The sequence below is a fragment of the Haliaeetus albicilla genome, chromosome 10 (genome assembly GCF_947461875.1).
Source record: "Haliaeetus albicilla chromosome 10, bHalAlb1.1, whole genome shotgun sequence".
NCBI classification, from domain to species: domain Eukaryota; kingdom Metazoa; phylum Chordata; class Aves; order Accipitriformes; family Accipitridae; genus Haliaeetus; species Haliaeetus albicilla.
This window is the reverse complement of record NC_091492.1, coordinates 4890740-4910978: the sequence shown is the minus strand read 5'-3', so window position 1 is coordinate 4910978 and position 20239 is coordinate 4890740. Positions and strand designations below refer to the sequence as shown.

General features: G+C 37.9%; 1 protein-coding gene across 4 annotated transcripts in view; it reads left to right on the top strand.

Moving 5' to 3' along the window:
• The window catches only part of CDH13 (cadherin 13), a 540036-nt gene that overhangs the window by 102387 nt on the left and 417410 nt on the right, over nucleotides 1–20239 (top strand). The gene's annotated exons all lie outside the window — the stretch shown is intronic.

Genomic DNA, 20239 nt, shown 5'->3' with positions numbered 1-20239 from the left:
CATTAATGCTTAAAGGCAGTTCTTCTGTTGTTAGCAAAGCCATAGCTTCCAACAAGATTTCCTTTGTTCAAACTGAATAAAGCCTGTGGAAAGATCAGAGAACACTATTCCTACTACTACAGTATCATGTGTGTACATGGATCACAGTGCCAATCACGCTCACATCAAAACATTTCCTATTGATTCTGAAATGATGCCATGTGAGATTTGTGACTTATCACATCCATTCTTCCCACTGATTACCATGCCATTTGACTGTACAGATGGCCTCTTTCTGTGACTTCTTCATGCTATCAACATTACTGCTCTTACTCTCTTCATTATTCTGATCCATACAGTGTGTGTTATCAGACAAACTTGATTCATCTCCCCCTGCTTCACTTTTTCTGCAGCTTGCATAGAGCCAACGTGGCAGCCTAATTCAAAACACTATAATATGCCAAACCTTCTACAGAGTTTATAACATGAGGTTTATATGCTAGTGTTGACTTTTCATGCTGAATATTGCAGATTTTACGTAATTGGAACTACACGTGGTAGTTGTAGCTTGCAAAGTGAGATAAGATTTTTGGCTTAGTAATTTCTTGCAGGGGAAACTGTCTAGACTTTGGGGTAATAGCTAGATAACTATGGATTTTTTTTTTTCCGCCTATTCAGGTATACATATATGTAGCGCATCTTGTTGAAACTTAGTTGTGGCTTTTCAAAATAAAAAGTCTTTAATGCATTTTGATTTCTACAAACATCTTAAAACTACTTTTATTTCACATAAATCACTCGCTATGTTAAGAAATGTAGTCCTTTAGAAAATGTTGAAAAATTACTTGGTTCCTGTATTTGGCATGTGGTAGCAGGTTCTACAGTAATGCATCTCAACTTTTCTACCCAGATAGCGGAATGCTTTTTATTCTCTAAAATATATCTTAATGTGCATGTACCCACGTATAGAACTTGTATACCAGAGCTTCACTTCTGACGCTTGGATACATGATTAAGACCGGGTATCTGGGACTCTGTTATGCCATGTGAACAGAAATATCGGTCAGGATTTGATGCCAGATGTTAGGGACATCTCTTAATCACACTATATTCCTATTTAAATGGCTGTAGGAAGGCAAACTCTTGTTACTAAAATTCCAGGAAATATCTGGGGGTGTGCAAAATGGTTGCAACACTGTGGAAGTAATTTTTGAAGTGGGGAACTTTACAATGTTTTCATGGAGGCAGAGCGAGGAGGAGCTTCAAAGAGAAGATCCTTTTGCACTTAAATACGTAAGGCACTGCTTTTCAATTGAAGCTTGATGCCTAACTCTTACACAGAGGAAGAAAGTTGTATGTGTATGTATTGCAATTAAGCAATATAGAACATCTCAGATGTGTCTCTGAATAGGTGTATGCAGTTTGATGTTGTAACACAACAGAATATCATATCATATATATCATCTGTTAAATTGCTTTCACACATGATTAAAACAAAACAGGAAAAAATGGTTGAGTGCCAGGTGGTCAGACAGTTGCCTTCCAAACAGTGTTGTGTCAGCTTATTAACAGCACCTGAGGGGAAATGAGTTTAAAATAGACTTTGATTCGTTTTTTCTTAAATGCATATACATTTAATTAAACTAGTTTTTGAAAAGGTAGGACATTAGGCTAAACAATTAGTCTCTGAAAAACATCTTCAGGGCTAAGTCAAAATCTCTGAGGGAGGTAATCAGCTCTTGTAGAGTAATGGAGGGAAAGCTATATGTGTTGGTGAAACCTCCTCTTGACATTATAATTCTAACTTAGAGGAAATGAAGATCTAAACTCAGAAAGTATCTTGTCTGTTGAGAAGCTATGCAACTCTGGTTCAAACAAAAAAAATAATTGGGTGAGGATCTTTGCAGTGACAGTGAATGCTCTGTTAATGGGTTGGTCTGGATTTAGGAAGATAAAAGGAGCAGATTACTTGGTTTGAGATTTGATTTGTTTCTGGAGATTTTCCAAGAGCCATAATGTTTTGTAGAGAATACTTTTTTGAAATTCTTATAGGCTTTGGTTGGCTGAAGCATGCCAGCTGTTCTTCTAATAGTCTAAATCGATGACCAACTGCTCAGTATTAGCAGGATAGGTCTCTTGCTCAGTACAGTGCAAACCTTGTATTAATAATGTCCCCAGGTGCTTCAATGGAAGACTTCTCTGCTCGTTTCCAGTTGGCAATTCCAAAACAAAAAAATCAGATTAACTAAGCTGTTCTTCCCTAGCTGATTAACAATGCAGGCCAAGAGACAGCCCCATTCTCTGCAGGTGTATAAACATGTTGGAGGGCCAAAATCTGTCTTTTAGGAAAATGTAGGTAGCTTAGCTTTGGACAAACTCAGCAAGCAAATAGTCTGATGCTAATTGCTTATGGTTGACAAAATTTAACAGGGTTATTTTCCTGAGGAAGTGAGGGGTAGGGGCATATGATTTCTGGTTATAGTTTAGAGCTGGGGTCATGCTGAAGAGGCTACAGCATCAGCCCAGCTTTGTCAGGAGGAAGCTGCTGTTCATTTCTGACAAACAGATGCAAGACAAATTACTACATGCTGAGACGTTAATGCATTTCTGTAGTACATAACTTTCTATTTTCACAGACCGCATTTCTGACAGAACTTTTAATTCAAGAATCTTAGGAAAGCACCATTCAAAAGAATCATGGCTAGCCAACCTTTGAAATGTAATGGAAAAGTGCAGTGTGGACATTTAGCAAGAATTAATGGGAGTATGTGAGGTTAAATCTTCCTTTAAACATAGAATCTCATTTAAATTAATGATATCTTTAAAGCATGCAAGTATTCTTGAAAATAATTGTAGGTGTAGTTCACAATTAATTCTTAGCTTTTAGGATTTCTCTCTGCTAATCCAAATCAAATTATAACTTTTCTAATGTTGTTATGCTCATGCTTCAACTTGCAGGTTTTTTTTCACTTTGCTTTTTTTTAAAGCAGTCTTTCCTGGACAGAGCAATCTGTATGCATCAGCTATTGTCTGCTTTAATGGACACATCTCCTTTTTACATAGCTTTCTTGTGGCATGTGATCTCTCAGTCTCACTTTGAGAATAAGTAACACTAGCAGTGAACTCATGAAGTCTTTCAGAAATTTATTAGTTTGAGTGCTTTTTTTCTAGCTGGAGGTTAGTGTTCCTGATTTTTGTCTTATGTCTCTGTTCAGCTTATCCACCCAAACTCTTTCCTCTAGAGAAGGGAAAGTAAAAGTAACTTTTTATGGATTGATTCTGAAAACCCTGGTCATTTTGGGATGACTTTGTGCATATTTTTATGCCTTGTACCCACTGCTGCTTCTTGGTCAGACAAGTGAAGCTGTAGATAGTGGAGTAAGTGCATGTTGTGTTCTGTGACGTGAATGCTAATGAAAATGTTTGTGTTGTAGTTTTTTGTTGTGTGTGTGGTTTTTTGTGTGTGGGGGGTTTGTTTTTTGTTTGGTTTTTTTTTTTTTAATCCCTGAAAAAATACCAACCCTGGTGAGTGGTAGGATTTGCTGAAATAAGAAATTGGGTAAAGAAAGCCTGCCTGAAAGGGGTTATCTTTAACAAAAATTTGAAATACCTTTACCAAAGACTTCTTTTTAAACAAGGTGAAAGTAAAATTGGAAGCTCTGGGAAGGCCTAAAAGATGATTCCTATAGTGATCTGGGATGTTGCTTTTGAGACAGGAGCTCTACTTTCAATACTAGCTTTGACTTGTGTTCTTTCTTTAAAAAAAATAAAAATAAATAAAATCAGTACAATGTTCTCTGTCTTGGCTGTGGAGAAAACTGAAGCAGAACTGAGGGGCCTTTAAAGAAGGCAACAAAATGGAGACAGTCCTGGAGCAGTTTACAGGTAGCTGATAGCAGAAGAGAAATTCAATGCTGAAATTGTAGCCAGCTTTGGTGTATCTATGATACTTTTGAAACACTTGCTAGCAAGTGCTAGAACTTAAATGCAGGTTAGACTGAAGTAAACGATAATTTAATTTATGCACGGGACCATTCTGCAGTCAGGGATTCAGGTTTCTTTTACCGGAGGGTAAATTGCCCAAATCTCTTATTCCCTTATCAACAGTGGTGTGAACACTTTGGCTAGACCTAGGTTTATGTATAAACTGAGTTGTCCTGTCTTGCAATTTTTGCCAAAATACTGTAAAGCAGGTTGTAGAAAATGGGTGCATTTTAAAATTTTATTTATATTATACTCTATGACTAGAATAAACTTACATTCTTTACTAACCATACTGATAAGAAACATTGTTTGTGTAAATGCATTCAGGCACGTGGGTTTTACCTTATTTTGTGTGGCAGTGAACTAGTGGCAACAGAAAATGTGCTCTGGTTTGCTAGAAAACCAAATTGCCTGGTTACAAGTAGGACTCCTGCAGACTTTATTTAGCTGGAATTTTAATTACAGTGCCAGCTCTCAACTCCTACAATAAAACAGTAGGGCGACCACTATAATTTGACCTTTATAAAACATTAACACCAACCTATAAAAAAATATAACTTCAACTTAAGAATAAATACAGCAGGAGGCAGAATTCAAGGAATTATGAAAATAAAGTGTGCATGTAATATTTTTACTTTTGGAAAAAAACATAAAAAATGTACTAGTGTGGACACCAAAGTGAAGCTGGTGTGTTTGGTTCCCTGTATCCATCTTCTGGTCCTCATATAAAAATGCTGCATAGCTGGCAGAAGAATCTTTTTGTGGTTTTATCATGCCTCAGGGAAAGCAGTCTTCCTGCGAGGCTTAGAATAAAGGATACCACACAAACCACGAGGGAAATGTTGATGTATAAAAAACCAGAGCCTGTTTCTTTCCCCAGAAGAGTCAAATCAGGAAACTTCAGGTGCTTGCTTGTTCCCTCTGAATCTCTTCTTGTTACTCTTCTGTCTCCTCTCCCTTGCTGTATTCCCTGGAGGGGCAAGTATTCATGACAGTCAGCTGTTGTGAATTGCACCCTGGGCCAAGTGCTCCTTTTTTTCTGCTGAGTGTCACAAAAGAATGAGGTGGGGCTGAAAGGGAGGAATGGAGAAAGACAGTCTATGCCAGAGTTGCATGGGAATGTCAATGCAACAGCACTATTGGAACATGAAATGGGTAACAGTACTGGCTCCCAGTTGCATACAGCACCATAAATGGTCACAAATATGAATGCATTTTGGGTTAATTCTGGCTAAAATAGTCCCTAAGTTGTGGTGTGGCAGCTCACACTATTTTGTAGTTCGGTCATCATGGAAAGGTGATTAAGAGTGTGCTCCATGTCTTCCATTGTCCTTAATATCAGTCAAAGCATACCTTAATCAGTTTTACCCTTTTTTTGTGAAACTGAATTGAAGCTGTAAACATAAGGATACTTTAAACAAATTGGTTTTTATGCCCCATAATAAAAATCAAATTTGAAAATGTTTGAATGCCAAGGTTATAAGTTGCTATTAAGTGACCTAAAACGTTTTTGTTTTCATTGCCTCTGTCACCTTTTAGTTTGCTGGACAGGTGAAGCATTAACTGCCTAAGTCTATTGTTTTTTAATTGTACTCCTGATGTTATGTTTCATGACACGTTATATTATGGATAGCTGCTGTTAGTAAGATGCACCTATTTCTGTGATGGATAATGCTATATGCCAGATATACTGGGGAAGAGAAATAAAGAGTAAGAGTGTCTATCAGTTTCTGGGAATGGAACATTTCAGGACTCAAACTTTCAGCATCTTAATGGTTCACAGGCCCATTTAAGGTTAAAAGTTGTCTTGAAGAGCTGTTACACATGGAGGGCTATGTTTGTATTGCTGTGGGGAACAGCACAATTCTAATAATTGTTCTGCTTGCATTCAAGGAGAGGCTTCTTCTGCTGTCTTGATGCTTGAGGAGGGAGGGGATTAAATATTTACAGCAGAATGGCTCCTCTCTTTCAGTGTGCAATGCTCAGCCACAGCCCTGTTGACCAAAAGGTTTCCTTAGACCTGAAGACCAGGCAGGCCTGACAGAAGCATAAGGGAGTTTAATTCTTCTGTACGGGTTTGTGTTCAAACGTGATCCTGGATGCAAACAAATGATGCAGGGTGTAGGAAGGCAGCTATTAAATATTGTGGTCAGGGAGCTTCCCAGGGATTCGCTGTGGTTGAAAGAAAGGTCATGAACTCAGTTGCCTAAGAATCTGCGCTTGGTTGTCTAGTTACTACTGCTTTGGGGGTTTTTTGGATGTTTTTCTTTGTTTTTAATCTTGGCTTTTCTAGGTAATAGTGATATTCAGCCTGGCTTGTATTTGTGGAGAAACAACTCAAGTGTGACATAGAAGAAAATAGGAAATAGTGATATTACAATATTTTTCTAGAGAAATGAAAGCAGTATTGTGGGAGTTATACAGTGTAATTTGTAACCAAAGAGCTCGTTTCATTTAAATTTTTAAAAGTTAGGTTTGTGACATAGGAAATAGTCTAAAATTATCTTTAATAATGGAGCTGATCAGTTCACTCTTCTGATTAATAAGAAAATGCAATGCTCTAAGTGTTCTGTAAGATCTGACATTTCTCAGAAGAAACACCATATCTTACACAGGTAGGCAGAAGCTTTTTGGTGTAATAGAATAGCAGCTTCTGTCAATTGTAAATCAAAATAAGAAACTTTATTAAAAATGATATTACTTCTGGCACTTTTATTCTTTGAGATGCTGTCTTTAATAGCTTCTCCAATAAAGTTAGAAGAAACTGAAATATAGAAGCTTTAACACTTACATAATAAATCTATTAATCTTAATGCTTCTGGAAATATTAGGCATTGACTACTTACTACTGTTTTTATAAGTCAGCATCATTTCCCAGAATTATATGATACTAACTACAGTTAGTGCTGATAATTAATTGAAATGAAATTACTTGTGCGATGAATGAGTGCTGGACACGTTTGACTTAACTCTTTCTGGCACCATAGCTATGCTTTAGATCCTGATTTAGCATGGTATTTAAGCAGCACCTTAATTTAAGTTCCCTCCATACTCTATATGGGAATTTGACTTTACTTCAGTGTACTATAGGCCTAAATTCTATTAGCTTCAGCACAAGTTTCTGCTTAGGCAAAATATTTGCCCTTTGGGAAAGGCTTGACAGTGGCAGAACTGTAAGGTGACTGTTACCTATGCAGCCATGCAAAAGAGAAGTCATACAAGTTTCCGAGCGCGTGTGTCTTCTGTGCTGAAACAGGTGATTTGGTGTGATCGTGCTCAGAACCATAAATATGGCAAGAAGTTCAACTTCCACAGATGAGCGCTGTTTCTGCTGAAGTTTGGTTTTCCAGCAGAACTCTGTGCCCAAACTCTCATTCTTCCTAGCTGTGAGTGCTACTGGATTTTAGGTAACTGAGCAAACAAATCTAGACTGGTCCTTTTTTATGTTCTCTTAATGACCTCTTAAACATAACGGAGCTCTGGATAGGGATGAGCACTGGAAATAGAAGGCTGGTGCTGGACGCCTGCTGCCTGCGGTACATAGGTGAGAGCCTCAGGAAGCGAAGCTGCTGCTGAGGAACATTGGGGTAGGGAATAGCCCTTGCTAGAACATCTGGAACTGCCCCCATGAGGACTGACAGATTTAAAAGTTTAATAAAGATAAAAATTTTTGTTAAGTAAGATTAAAGGCCAGGCTTAATGTGACCAGATTGGAAATGGTAGATTACAGGTAAAGGTCATAGAACTGTTCTCTAGCTTTATTATTTATACTGGTCTCTAATGCCAGGTCTATAATACTGTCTTCCTGCTAGAGCTGGGGGTTTAGAAAAACCAGTAGCAGTCCCTGCTTTTAGTTTGTCCTCTGTGAAAGTATCTGCATAAGTTTAATTAAGTATTGCCAGTTTAGGAATGGTGGGAGAGAGCTAGTTTCACTCAGGATGAAATCTTGAGTGCTTATTTCCATCAAGACAACAGAAATAGTGCCCACAAAGATCAATTAAAGAGCCTATTTAGACCAAAAGGAGGTTAGAAGGTACCCAGAAGGTACACACTGAGCCAGCTGCAGATGGGATCCAACTGGGTAGTTGGGTAGTGCTATGTAGAAGCAAGAATGGTACTGCCTGCCTTTCTGGGTTGTTTAAAAAAAAACAACCAAACAAACAAAAAAACCCCACCACAAGAAAACCAGCACCAGCCCCCCCAACCAAAAATCAACCAAAACCCCACCAAAACAAAAAAACCCCAACAAATACTGAATAGAGTCCTCAAAGCAAGATTCAGGCAAATACAACACAGCAGACAGCAAACCTGCTTTTCTTCTTCCTGTCATTTCATCTATCTGTGACAGTCTTCAGAGAGTTTTTGTGGCAGTCTGAGATCTTATGTGCCACAGTTTTCTCATCTAGGCTTTCCTGAGGAGCAGAGTTTTACTTGGATCTACGTGTGCCATATACCCAGGAAAGGGAAATCTTTTATCTATGCACGTATGCCCCCACTTTACCCTTCTGTTGCCTCTTCCTTCTGTTGAAAATGTTATACTTTAAAGGGATTAATTATGTGTGGATTAAATGAGTGACTCCATAGCCTGGTAGTTTGCCCATTTCTACATGAGCGAAGGTTGTTGTTTTGGTCCCTGCTCACCTGAGTGCTTATACTTTTTTAATGCTTTATAAAAAAAATAAATTAAAACCATGAGAAGCATTAGCGATTTTAAAATAAGTGTTTTTATAGGTATTTTAATAAGTGTTCAGGGAGCTGGAACTGGAACTTGCTTGTGATGTGTGCAGGAGAATATTTTGATATAATGATTTCAAAGTATGTAGAAACATTTAAACATGAGTTTCAGCAGGAAGCAGAGGAAAAAGTGCCTTGTTCTGTGGATTTTCAGGCCACATGCTAGAGTATCATTCCTGTGCTTTGCTTTTTTTCTTTTTTCCTGCAATGATTAATTGGATACAACTGAAATGGCTCCAACAAAAGGGGCTGACACAACTTTGCTCTTTAGGAGACTTTTTAGAAAAGTAGGGGGGATAGTACAGGTTCCAGTAGCTTTGAGCAAGCAAAGCAGCTGAACTGGAGCCTTCCAGATCCCGGTGGAATACTGGAGCCACTGGGTACATGAAGAAACATCATGGCTCTTCCTCTTCCACCTTATAACTTTGTAATTCTGGAACCTTACTTATCTTTCCTACGTTTGTTAGGAATCCGACCTTTGTTTGTCAAGAGAAATGCTTTCTGTTGCATTGAAAAAAATTTTTTTTTTTTCTTTTTCATTTTGGCAAGAAAATTATTTTTCTTTTGAATTTTTGATTCTGGTGGAACCCTTTCTCTCAACACCTTCTGCTTGGCAGCTGAACCAAAAATAAATTATTTGCGGAGCTCAAGTAGTGTCAGTAAATTGATTTCCATAGAACACAAGACTGCATTTCCTCTCTGGAATGCCCTAAAGTGATCATTATTAATGATAAATGACAACAGAAATTTTGCAGAGAAATTAATAACTTAGATGTTGCTATGAAATGAGAAAAGCAACATGGATGCCCTTGAAGGATCCTGAACATCTCTCCCTTTGTGCATCATCTGCTTCTTGTTCATGAATAGATTATAGGAAAGCCGTGCTCTGATTTATTTGCCATCTGGCTTACTCTATTAAGAGCAGTGTTATCAAAAGCAAAGGAGATTATGTAGCTGTGTTACCTGGGCCTGCTGTCTTGCATGCCAGCAGGAGACATAAATGGTTGGTGTTTCACTTGTTTTTTTGGAACAAAGCTTAAGACCTCAACTTGAAGAGATAATGGTTGATTTCCATGAGATCAGTGGATTTAGCAAGCATGTACTTCCTCAGCTAGATTTATTTCAGAGGCTTCAGATGGGAAAACAATGGCAAAATCTTCCCTTGAAACAAGGGAATGAAAAAAGGATGAACAAATTATCTTTAAAGAAGAAATTTTAAATAGCAGTATCTCACTCGCTTCTAATAAATTAACCTGATCTTACCGCTCCTTTTCTGCCATGCTGAAACTAGCAATGGTGTTTGCCAGTTCTTCTACTGTCAAAACTGAAGTCTGCGGAGTCTGATGCTCAGTAAAGAATGCAAATACTGTTCTGTGTACTTCCATCCCAATTTTGTGTTTAAAAAAAAAAAAAAAACCAAAACCTAATTAGAAGGCTTACAGGAACTGAAACAAAATGGGGGAAAATATATATTAATCTTTTTCTGCTGAACAAAGATAGAAATATAATTGATTATTTTGATCTGAAGCTTCCAAAGGTTTGGTAGAAAACTCTTGTAGTCTGCTCATGAAATCTTACAGGAATTATAAAAAGTGCTGAACACTGATCTGTGAATGCCATTTGTAGCTGACTTCATGCAGTTCTGTTCTACCTTTAGAAAGTAAAATCAATTTCAGATTAACTTTGACAGGGAGGTGTTGAGGTGTGTGGGTCAGCACTTACTCGGATATTTCTGCCAGCCAGTTGGGAAGACAAAGAATTGTGATGGATATTATCCGTTATCAGTGCTAGCCTGACAGTAAAATTGGCAAACTAAGTTAAACACTTTCTTGCCTTGTCCTGGCACACTTAATGAAAAACTGAATTTTAAGTTAATGTCAGTGTACAAAATCAAAATTTCTCTTGAAATTTAGGAGCTTCCCTCCCCCCTTACCTCCCTTTTGCAAAATAATGCTGTTATTGCTTTTACTGTGTTACAGGTTCAATTGTGAAATCTGGAACAGGTTTTTTGTAGCCTGAAACAGTGTTTTTGGTATAAGTCAGTACAGCGTGATCGAAGTAATGAGGGATTTCATTCTTTTTATCCACAATCTCTGAGCTATATTTAATAACCCTTTATAATAATCTTTCCGCTATACTGAATTATGTATCGATTCTTTTTTTTACAGTAGCTTCATTGCAGAATTCCAGACGGAAAATAGGCTTTTAGATGTCAACTCGAAATTCTTGACAATTTTGAATATACTATTACATGTAATCCTGTGAAGACCTAATCATACATCGTTTGATTTCAATGAAACAACTCTCATTGACTTTACTGAGAGCTGGCTGAGACTCAGATTGAACTATCGCCATGTTATTGAAAGTATAACAAGCATTTTGATTCAATTTTCAATCTTTTTCATGGTCTTCTATTTTAGCTCTGCTATGCATGTGGTCCTGCTATGTCTAGTAATCTGTAGGGTACTGCAATCCCTGGCTGTAGCTTTCAGGGAGACACTTGTAGAGTTGACTTCAAAAGTAAAAATTAGTTACACTTTTTTAATTGTAAATTTTGTTGATGGAGCTGTTGCAGATGCTATGTATTATGGAGGAGGAATCTGGAAGATGGGTTTGTGGCTCTGGTTGCACGGGCTTCTTTGGCTGAAGTTCCAGAGGTTAACAGCTCTGTTGCATGCAGAGGTCTCTGATCATTGATTTTTAGTGGCTCTGTTACAGAAAGCAAGAGTGGCATTTAAGAGAGACAAAGTACCTTATTAAAGTTAATGCCTTTGATTTGCTTCAAATCATCTGTAATCCATGTGGACCTGTCATAATTTATACCTTGCTTGGTCACAGCAGTAAGTCTAAAACTGTCATGTAATCTGCATCAACTCTTGTGCACAAGAGAAATTACATGTACTGCTTACTAAAGTTGGTGTCGTGGTATTTATCTCTCACTGCTTAGAAGGTTACCCTCAGCTTAATTGGTGTGTCTCATTATTTATATTGCTAGGAAAAAAAAAAAAGGATTAAATACCAGGAGAGAAAGATAACAGAGGTTTTGCTTCATAAGATAAATACAAATCCATTTCTGTTTGTTTCTAAACATGATAAATGTAGGTAGGTTTTTCAGTCTTCCCCAACGCCCCCAAAGTCTTGAGCCTCCTGAGGATAATCTTAACAGGATAAAGTGGCCTTTGAAAGGTAATTAGCAAGATTCCTATGAACTGGTCCATACATGTGCCATGCTCAAACCCCTCCTGATTAATGCTCATCTTAATTCTATTTCTTGGCATTTATTTACTCATTTCACATATAATGTATTTAGTTCCTTTAACCCCACTCTGTGATTTGAAAACCTATTGCTGCATTTCAACTTCATGTATAGCTGCATTTCTGCCTGTTGGTTTTGCGAGCAGACAACAGCCTGGATGCAGGCTGGTCACTCGTGCACCTCTGCTGGCCCGGAGCAGAGGTTTTGAGTCCCAACAGTCCAGCACTATTTTTCACTAATGTGGACTCACTAATGAACTCGATTGTTTCAGTTTTGGGCTAGTTTGGGAAAGGTTTCTTAGGTAGACACAAAAATTTTTTCAGCATAGGGGGAGAGAGTTATATAGCACTCAATACTATGCGTATCTGAAGATACTTTGGAGTGGGATGACCAGTAATCAAAATGCCAAAATCAGTAGTTTGGTATTAGATTTTCATAAGAATGTGATTCAGCAGCCACATACAGGTTATAGCAATGAAAAGTGAGCTTAGATCACAATCAATACCAATAATTAATATTGTAATGATGCTTATGAAAAATAGGATCAGTGAGGAAGACACTGGGCTTTTTAGGATGAAATTCAGCACCTTGTGTTGGCTCTCTTGATTTTATTCTAGAGGAATCGTGTTTTCTGGAGGCGTATGACTCCCACTGTAACAAAGCTCGGTGGAAAGCATTTCTTTCTTAATATATACCTTATGTGCTATATCCATGCAAATTACTTTTTTTTTTTAACTCTTTCCTGTGAAAGAAATTCCAGCATTTGTCACTCCTTACCCAGTCTCCATCCATGGCCACATTTTGAGAATTCCAGGAAAAGCCAGGTTCCTCTTAAGTGTCTTCCAGCAGATACTAAGATGTATTTAATTAATATTGCTCCTTTAGTTTACTGTAGCTTCTCTGTTCAGGAAGATTCTACCCCTAGGAGGCATCTGAACTTGTTTCATGTGCTTGAACACCTTTCGTAAGCTGCACGTTTTTTCTTTTATATTTATTTCAGTCTTCAGAAATTAGTACAGCGGGGAAAGAGAGGTCCCCGCCACCCACCTGCTTCCTTGAGCTCAAATGCTCCGAGCACCAGCCCACCTACAGACCAGAAGTAAGCAAACAAACAGATCTGACCAGAAGGTTTCAGCAAACAGCATGTCTCTCTTGTTCTAAAATTAAACGAGATGCAGAACCTAAGTCAGAACAGCCTCTTTGGGGGGAATAGAGAGAGGAGGTCCATTACTGAAACTGCATCCTATTTACACCACACAGAAGCATCCTGTAGCTGGTAAATAATTCTAACTGCTAGAAGTAATATGACCTCTGAGGCAGGAAATATCTTCCTACATCTGTTTTTAGTTAGTGAGAATCTTAGTAGATCACTGCTGGAAATAAATAGAGATTAGTACATTTTCGTGGCTTTTGCAGTAGTTTATAAAATGTTGAAAATATTAAAATAATTCAATATATTATTGAAAGATAAACACGAATAGAGCATTCAAGGCTTGGGACTTTTGTGTTGGGATGTTTCTCAGGGTTGTTTGGGGGCCCTTTGTCTTGTGCACAGGGTGTTGCTGCAAAGCTGGGAACTCAGTGCTGAAGGGACCTTTACACCCAGATAGCCACTTTGAGCCCATCATACTAAGATTGGCCTGAATAGTTATGGGTCAGATCTGAACTCACTGTCAATATCTGTTGTCCTGCTCTTTTATGGGCTCCCTCAAGATCTTTGCTGTGTTTTCTACTTGGACTTGCTTTTATTTAGCTGGTTTCTCTGTATATTGATCTTCAGCTGTCAGCTAATTTACGGGCAGCATTCATGCAGCACAGTGTGTACATTGTGAGGGTAGGAGACAGGAATTCACAAAGTCTTGTCCGTGTTGCTCATTAATGCACTACAGCTACATCTATAATAGTAAATTGAACATGCCTGGGACTGCTCAATGGCATTAGGGGCAGTTGGCACTGAACTGCCTGTATCCATACCGTTAAATTCTCTTATTCTCAAAACCCAGGTGGCTGCATGCAAACTGTCTACTGTGCGTGATCCTTGACCCGTGCATGCTCTCAAACTAGGTCTGAGAATATATGCAATTAGGCTGCAGCAGGGACATACAAACAGAAAATAGAAGGAGCTGTACTAAATGGCATGATGAGTTTGGGTGTAGCTCTTAACAGTGTTTGCCTAATGTAGTGGTTTTCTATTGAGGATTCAATATGGAGGGAAAACTTAAGAGCAGTAAGAGCTGGAAAAAATGCATAGGCCTGTGGAAATGCATATGATTATGAAGTTAAGACCCTACAAAAATCACTGCTTTTCCTTGGCCTTGCTTATTGCACAATGTACATAAGTACTTCCAGTTAAGTCCCTGAGACTGCCTGCAAACTTATGCGAGCACTTATGAGAAAAACATATGCTTATATGGAATGCTGACTGGAAGTTTAGCTAATGATCTATTCAGCTCCGGGTGCCATACACAGATCATGAAACATTTACTTCCAATAATTAACTGTTTTGTAGTTTGGGTTTTTTTTATTTTTTGTTTCTTTGTTCTTTTTTAATCCTACTCAGGCATATTGACAAACATGGCTTTCTGCTCTACTCTTAGAGGAAGTTGCAGCTGCAAAGGTTCCTTGAGTTATGCCAATCATTTGCAGATGTTCTTCTGAAAGCAAAAATTAAATAGACTTTCTTGATGCTAATAAATTATAGAAAAATGTTAGACACGCTCTTATCTCTAAAAAAATGTGTGCTGTGGTCATAATGCATCAAATACTGCTAATATAATGATGACCTTTTAAAAGAAAACACATTATGCTGTAGCTGTCTTCATATTATAACTGTGGAACGCCGGTATACAAAAGTCGAGCTATTAAACAGTGGGAGAAATGGAGTGAAAATAATGTGTTTTGCTTTTGTCTGATATTACTGTTCTGATAGGTACATTCTTCTCTTTTCCCATACTGAGTCATGCTCTTCTTGAAATTATAAAGCATAGAGAGAGATCAAATACAGGGTAACATTTGGGGAAGTCAAGTCCTACTGAGTTTTGATGAGTTGGATCAAAATCCCGATGACCAAAAGCTATTGTTCAATAGCAAAAATGAGCAGAACTTCAGAGGAAGATAAGCAGGGTCCTTGTCCAAACTCTTCATGGTCAGAGCATTAGGAAACGAGGAACAAATACCAATCTAGAGACCAGGTACTTGCTCAGAACTAGGGAGACTTCTGTTTATTCCCCGGCAGTCACAGATTTCATGTGGGCAGGTCATTTGAGCCAAGATCCTCAAAAGGTGTTAAAGTACTTTTGATGATCTGTGCCTAGGTATTCATCTCTCTGTCCATCACATAAATGTGGAATCAGAGCTCTTTCTTCTTTTGCAAGTGTGTTATGTGGTTAAACTCATGTTTGCGAGTTATTTGGGGGCTATGATGGGAAGGCTAAAGAATATTAAATACCTGCAGGTACTGAGTAGATTCCAGTCATGCTCTAGATATTTGCTGGAGTAGTAGGGCTTAATCCCTAGGGCCATTGTTCTGATGCCTTTTCTATGAGTTTATTCATTTGGATAATTTTTTTTTTTTTTCATTTTTCTTATCTCTGCAGAATAAAACAAGAATCTTCCTTCTATTTGGCTATCTGTCTCCTACTAGGGTGGGTGCAGAGAAACAGACCTAGTCTAAAACATTTGTGAGCTTTAAGAAGCTATATTTGACAAGAACGCTATGCTACTTGGCATGGAGATGACATAACTGTGAACTATTTTAGTGTACTTTGCGGGGCGGGGGGGGAGACTTTAGGTGTTTGATACGACTGCTTCTCCTAATGCTAATTTTGAGGTTTGATCCCAGTGAATCTCAGTGCCAGGTTAGACTCTGTGTGGTGATTAAAATAAGGAACAGACGCATATTATTCTGCACTTGTGGAGGCTGACAGTAATTTCCTATGCCTTGGTGTGCGTGTGGTGGGATGCTCTGTGCAGAGCCGGCGAGAAGGCGGACTTGCTGACTGTGAGCAGCACGTCTTTCATTGCCACACTGTTTGCAAGGTGGCTCTGAGACAGTGTAGGTAATGTGAGATTGTGTTGTGTTTGCATAGGGAGTTAAATAAATGTCTCATGCTGTTATAATTTTCCTTGTTTTCCCGCTGTATAAACAGCTTGCTGGTAGCTTGCCAGTCAGCTTTTACTTTGGTACTACTACTTACATAAAGAATCATTAAAAACTGACTAAAAAAAGTTTCGAGGCTGACATCCAATAAGTCAAAAGGTTGTAAAACATTGTGTTTATCTCCTCCCAAGGTTAAGGTTTTTCAGAAGGCCTTTCAACCTGGAGGATCAAAGAGAGCATTTTGTAATGTGAACCGATCACTGCATACTTTGTTTCACTTTAATTGCCATTCTTGTTGACTGTCTATTAAAATCCACCGGACTCTGCAGAGGAAAACATTAAATTATGAGTAATGGACAACATTGTGTGAAATATATTGCTGAGTATAGCTGAATATGACTCGTTCTGTGTTTGAAGGCTTAGACCAAAGTCATGCTTAAAATATTATTTGTTCCTCCCTCCCAACACACACTAATTAGCAGCAGTGCTTTGTCAGCAGGAGATGGTGAATTGGCTCCTTTGAGAATGGGGCCCCTTTCTCGGGCTGCTCCTTAAAAAAGGCTCCCAATCTCTCTTCCAGCTCAGCCTGCCTGGAGGAGACCTAATTTGAAATGACTCTGTTCTCCAGAGCCCTTTTCAAATTCACAGCCCTCAGACCTCCCGAGACTCCTGAGTGAACTCTTAATTCTAAAATACAAATGAAGCATCCCAGCATCATTTAGATCTCATTGGGCTGGTAGTGAGACCAAATTTACCAGTTTTATTAGCAACATTTTACGTCCAAGCTATTGTCTGTGTGCCTGGCAGTTCATCTGAGCGAGTATGGCAATGCCAGCAGCACATGCCAGGCATGTCTGGCAGGTTTCTAATGTGACAAGCAATAATATTCATGCTCTCGACAGTCTGAGCTACTGTAGATGTGCAAGGCAGTTGATCTCTGCCTGGCAAGAATATTTTGCGTGTGAGTGGCCTTACTGAAGAACTAGTTAACTTAGCTTGCCTGGGCTACAGTGTGTGCACAGGAGGTCCTTACCTGTGTAATGAATAAGTTTCAATGCTTGTAGCAATTTTTTTAAACTGATCTGTATTTGTAAGGTTAAGGCTACTCAGTTGGAATCAGCAACAGTATAGAACCAATATAATGAACACAGTTAAACACTGTGTAATTCTTGATCTGTCAATAAGCGGAATATACTGACAAAAACTACTTGTTTAATAATTACAAGTGGACAAAGTTTAAGTGTCCTTTACCCTTTCACAGGTCTGTTCTGAATTTCTCAAAAGTCAATCTTTTCCTGGAGATTTCTCTATTATTACACTGTATAAAGTCAGCAGTATCAGTCTCTAAGCTAGTGTTTAATTTGTAATCCTTGTAAATGAAAGTCATCTTTTGTGGATGACTACATTGTTTGTATCTGTGCGTTCTTGGTTAATTTAGGGCGTACAACTGTCTTCTGATAACTTACTTTTAGAAATCTAAATACAAGATAAACTGCTATTGCTGTTTTGACTTTTTTTATCAAAAAGCCTGTTTGGAACATGTTTGCAAATTGATTAGAAAAATGTTCGGTATTTTTTTTAATCTCCCTTTGAAGCTTAGAAGAACTAAATCAGGTTTCAAAATGTCCATTTGTTTTATGACTTCTGCTAGATGTTTGCCATCTGTGGTAATGCTGGGCGTCTGCGGGTGTGAAGATACAGACTCAAGGTCAGCTAAATTGAAGACAAAGATTTTGTAAGACTTTCCAGTCTAAATTGGCACTTTATTTCAAAATACATAGGGAAGAACTGCTGACATTGTTGGAAGTCATGGAACATGTTATAAAATTTCAAAGCCTCCAAGAATGTTTTTATCTATTTTTCTTTTATTTTGAAGAAGAGTTGTAATCTGTCAGGCTAAACTTGAGTTCTATTCTAAAGCCTAATGTTGAGAGTGCTGGCCATTTTGAGGGAGAAAAATTACACTAAGCAGAAGCTCATAGATGTGTTTTTAGTCCAGAGGGGTTGTTTTTCTATCAATACTGTCTCTCTTGTGCACCTACTCAATTATTTAATTATTTATCATCATTTAAAATACTCACCTGGTTACAGAAGTTATTACTGTATATTAGTAAATTTTATTTTTATGTATACTGTAAACCTTTCAAGAATTAGTTTCTTCTGGAGAAGAGTGAATTACTTTCCTCTGCCTTCCTTGTATACTGGGATGTTGATCACACTTATGAGAATCCTGAATTGTACATTTCTAAATTCAGATCGCGATACCTGCCCCCTGAAGTTTGTGAATAGGATTGGTTTAAAAACAAACAGCCCCTGCCAACCCCCCCCCCCCCCCAAAAAAAACCAAACCAAACATAAACATTTGAGGTTTTGTTGGCAAACAATTCTGTAAATTATTCCTAAACTTTTTATGATTATAGCTTGTAATTATTAAAGTTAATGTACCTTAATGACTTAGTATAGGTGGAAAAATAAGTGTAGGTACAGTTAAGGTTGCCTAAGCATTTGTGTTCAACTTAATAGTTTTCTTAACTTGTCACATCTGAGACATTTTTCCTCAGTTGTTGTCTGTCTTTGACAAGACAGACAAACTTTTACTGAGTTTGCATTTTATTTTATCTTAAAAAACAAACCCTAAACCAAAAAGAGCAAAACACTCTTCAACTCAAAAAGGAAAACAGGTATTTTTATATGCAGCAGAAAAAAAAATGCTCATTTTCTTTCTGTAAAAACAGATCTTCTGCAGTGTACAGTTCAACTCGTGTAGGAGGACAGCTGAAATTCAGTAACGCAGTATTACTTATTGTTAAGAAATGTTTTTATTTGGGTGAAAGCTGGTTTTGATTTGGCAGAGGTAGAGAACTTTGTTTAAATAAATAAAATAGTAAATAGTGTGTGTTTGTGACTTGCTTTGTTGGGCAGTGTGGATATAGCCTTCTAGAGGCTTCTGTACTTAAAGATCCAGGCTCAGGTAAAACCAGCTTATTTTCTTTGTATGGGGCTTCACGTCATGTCTGCCCCAAAAGTGTTGGTTGTTAAATTCTTCTCTTTCAATAAAGTATGATTCCAAAATGCTAGAAAATTCTGTATATTAAACGAAGAGTAAATTCTTCCAATAAAGGCGCAAAATGCCAAAGGTAAGTGTACATGAAAACTCAGCTTTTTTTTCCCTGTAAAAATGTTCTGTAATTGCATAGGTGCATCCTATTTGTCAGTGGAACTTTCTTAGTTATGTTTTCTTTTGAGAGCTCAGCGAAATTAGCATCCATGAAATAATTAATTCATATCTTAGACACCTTTTAGAAGGTTGTAGAAAAAATGTTGCCTTCATATTGCTGTGAAATCATTCTAAATAATTGTGCTAAATTGTATTAAAAAGCTCCAGGATAGAGAAGACTGAGCATAAGGATAAAGGTCATGTATAATTTCTCCTCTGCAATTCAAGTGAGGCAATCTGACATTGCACAGTCAACTGAAAGGCATCTTTTTGCAATGGAATAGTTGGAGGGTGAATAACATCATTTTGACTGCTTATTCCAAGTCATACTTCTAATGGTAGTTTGTCTAGAGAGACTGTCCCTCATATGACTGATTTACCTGGGGAGTGGAGTGGAATGGAATATAATAAAAGGAAACACTGCAATATGTACTAATTGAGGGACGTCGTATATCTTTGAAATTGCTTTTGAAACAGATTCTGAATGATTTGCTCCTGACTGGACCAGTAAGACATGTACTGTTCTCCTATAGTTACCTTTCTTGGTGCGTCATTTGTCTATTTGTAGTTTTTTCAGCACACGTTGAAATGTGTTGTGATGAGTGCTTTAGACTTTCACCTGGATTACTGAGAAAGAAGGCATGTACGTACCAGTGGAGCAATCTACATGGGGACTCCAGAAGGAGAACAGACTATGGAAGCACTGAGAAATCAGGGTGAAAAGCAGTACCTTTTTGACTAATTTTCTTGATAAATCATTCTGTGTTAGAAACAGGGAGCCTTCTGCCCATGCAGCATGTCAAGCATAGTGACAGAAATCAGTCCAGCACAATCCACTGCCGAGAAGGGATGGGTTGAACGTGCAAATAAAACAACACGTAGAAGGAAACCAAACAAGCTGTGTGCTGACTTATGGATCTTTGAAGTTATTGGATTGCAAGACAACTGATAAACTGCAAAAGCAGTGGAA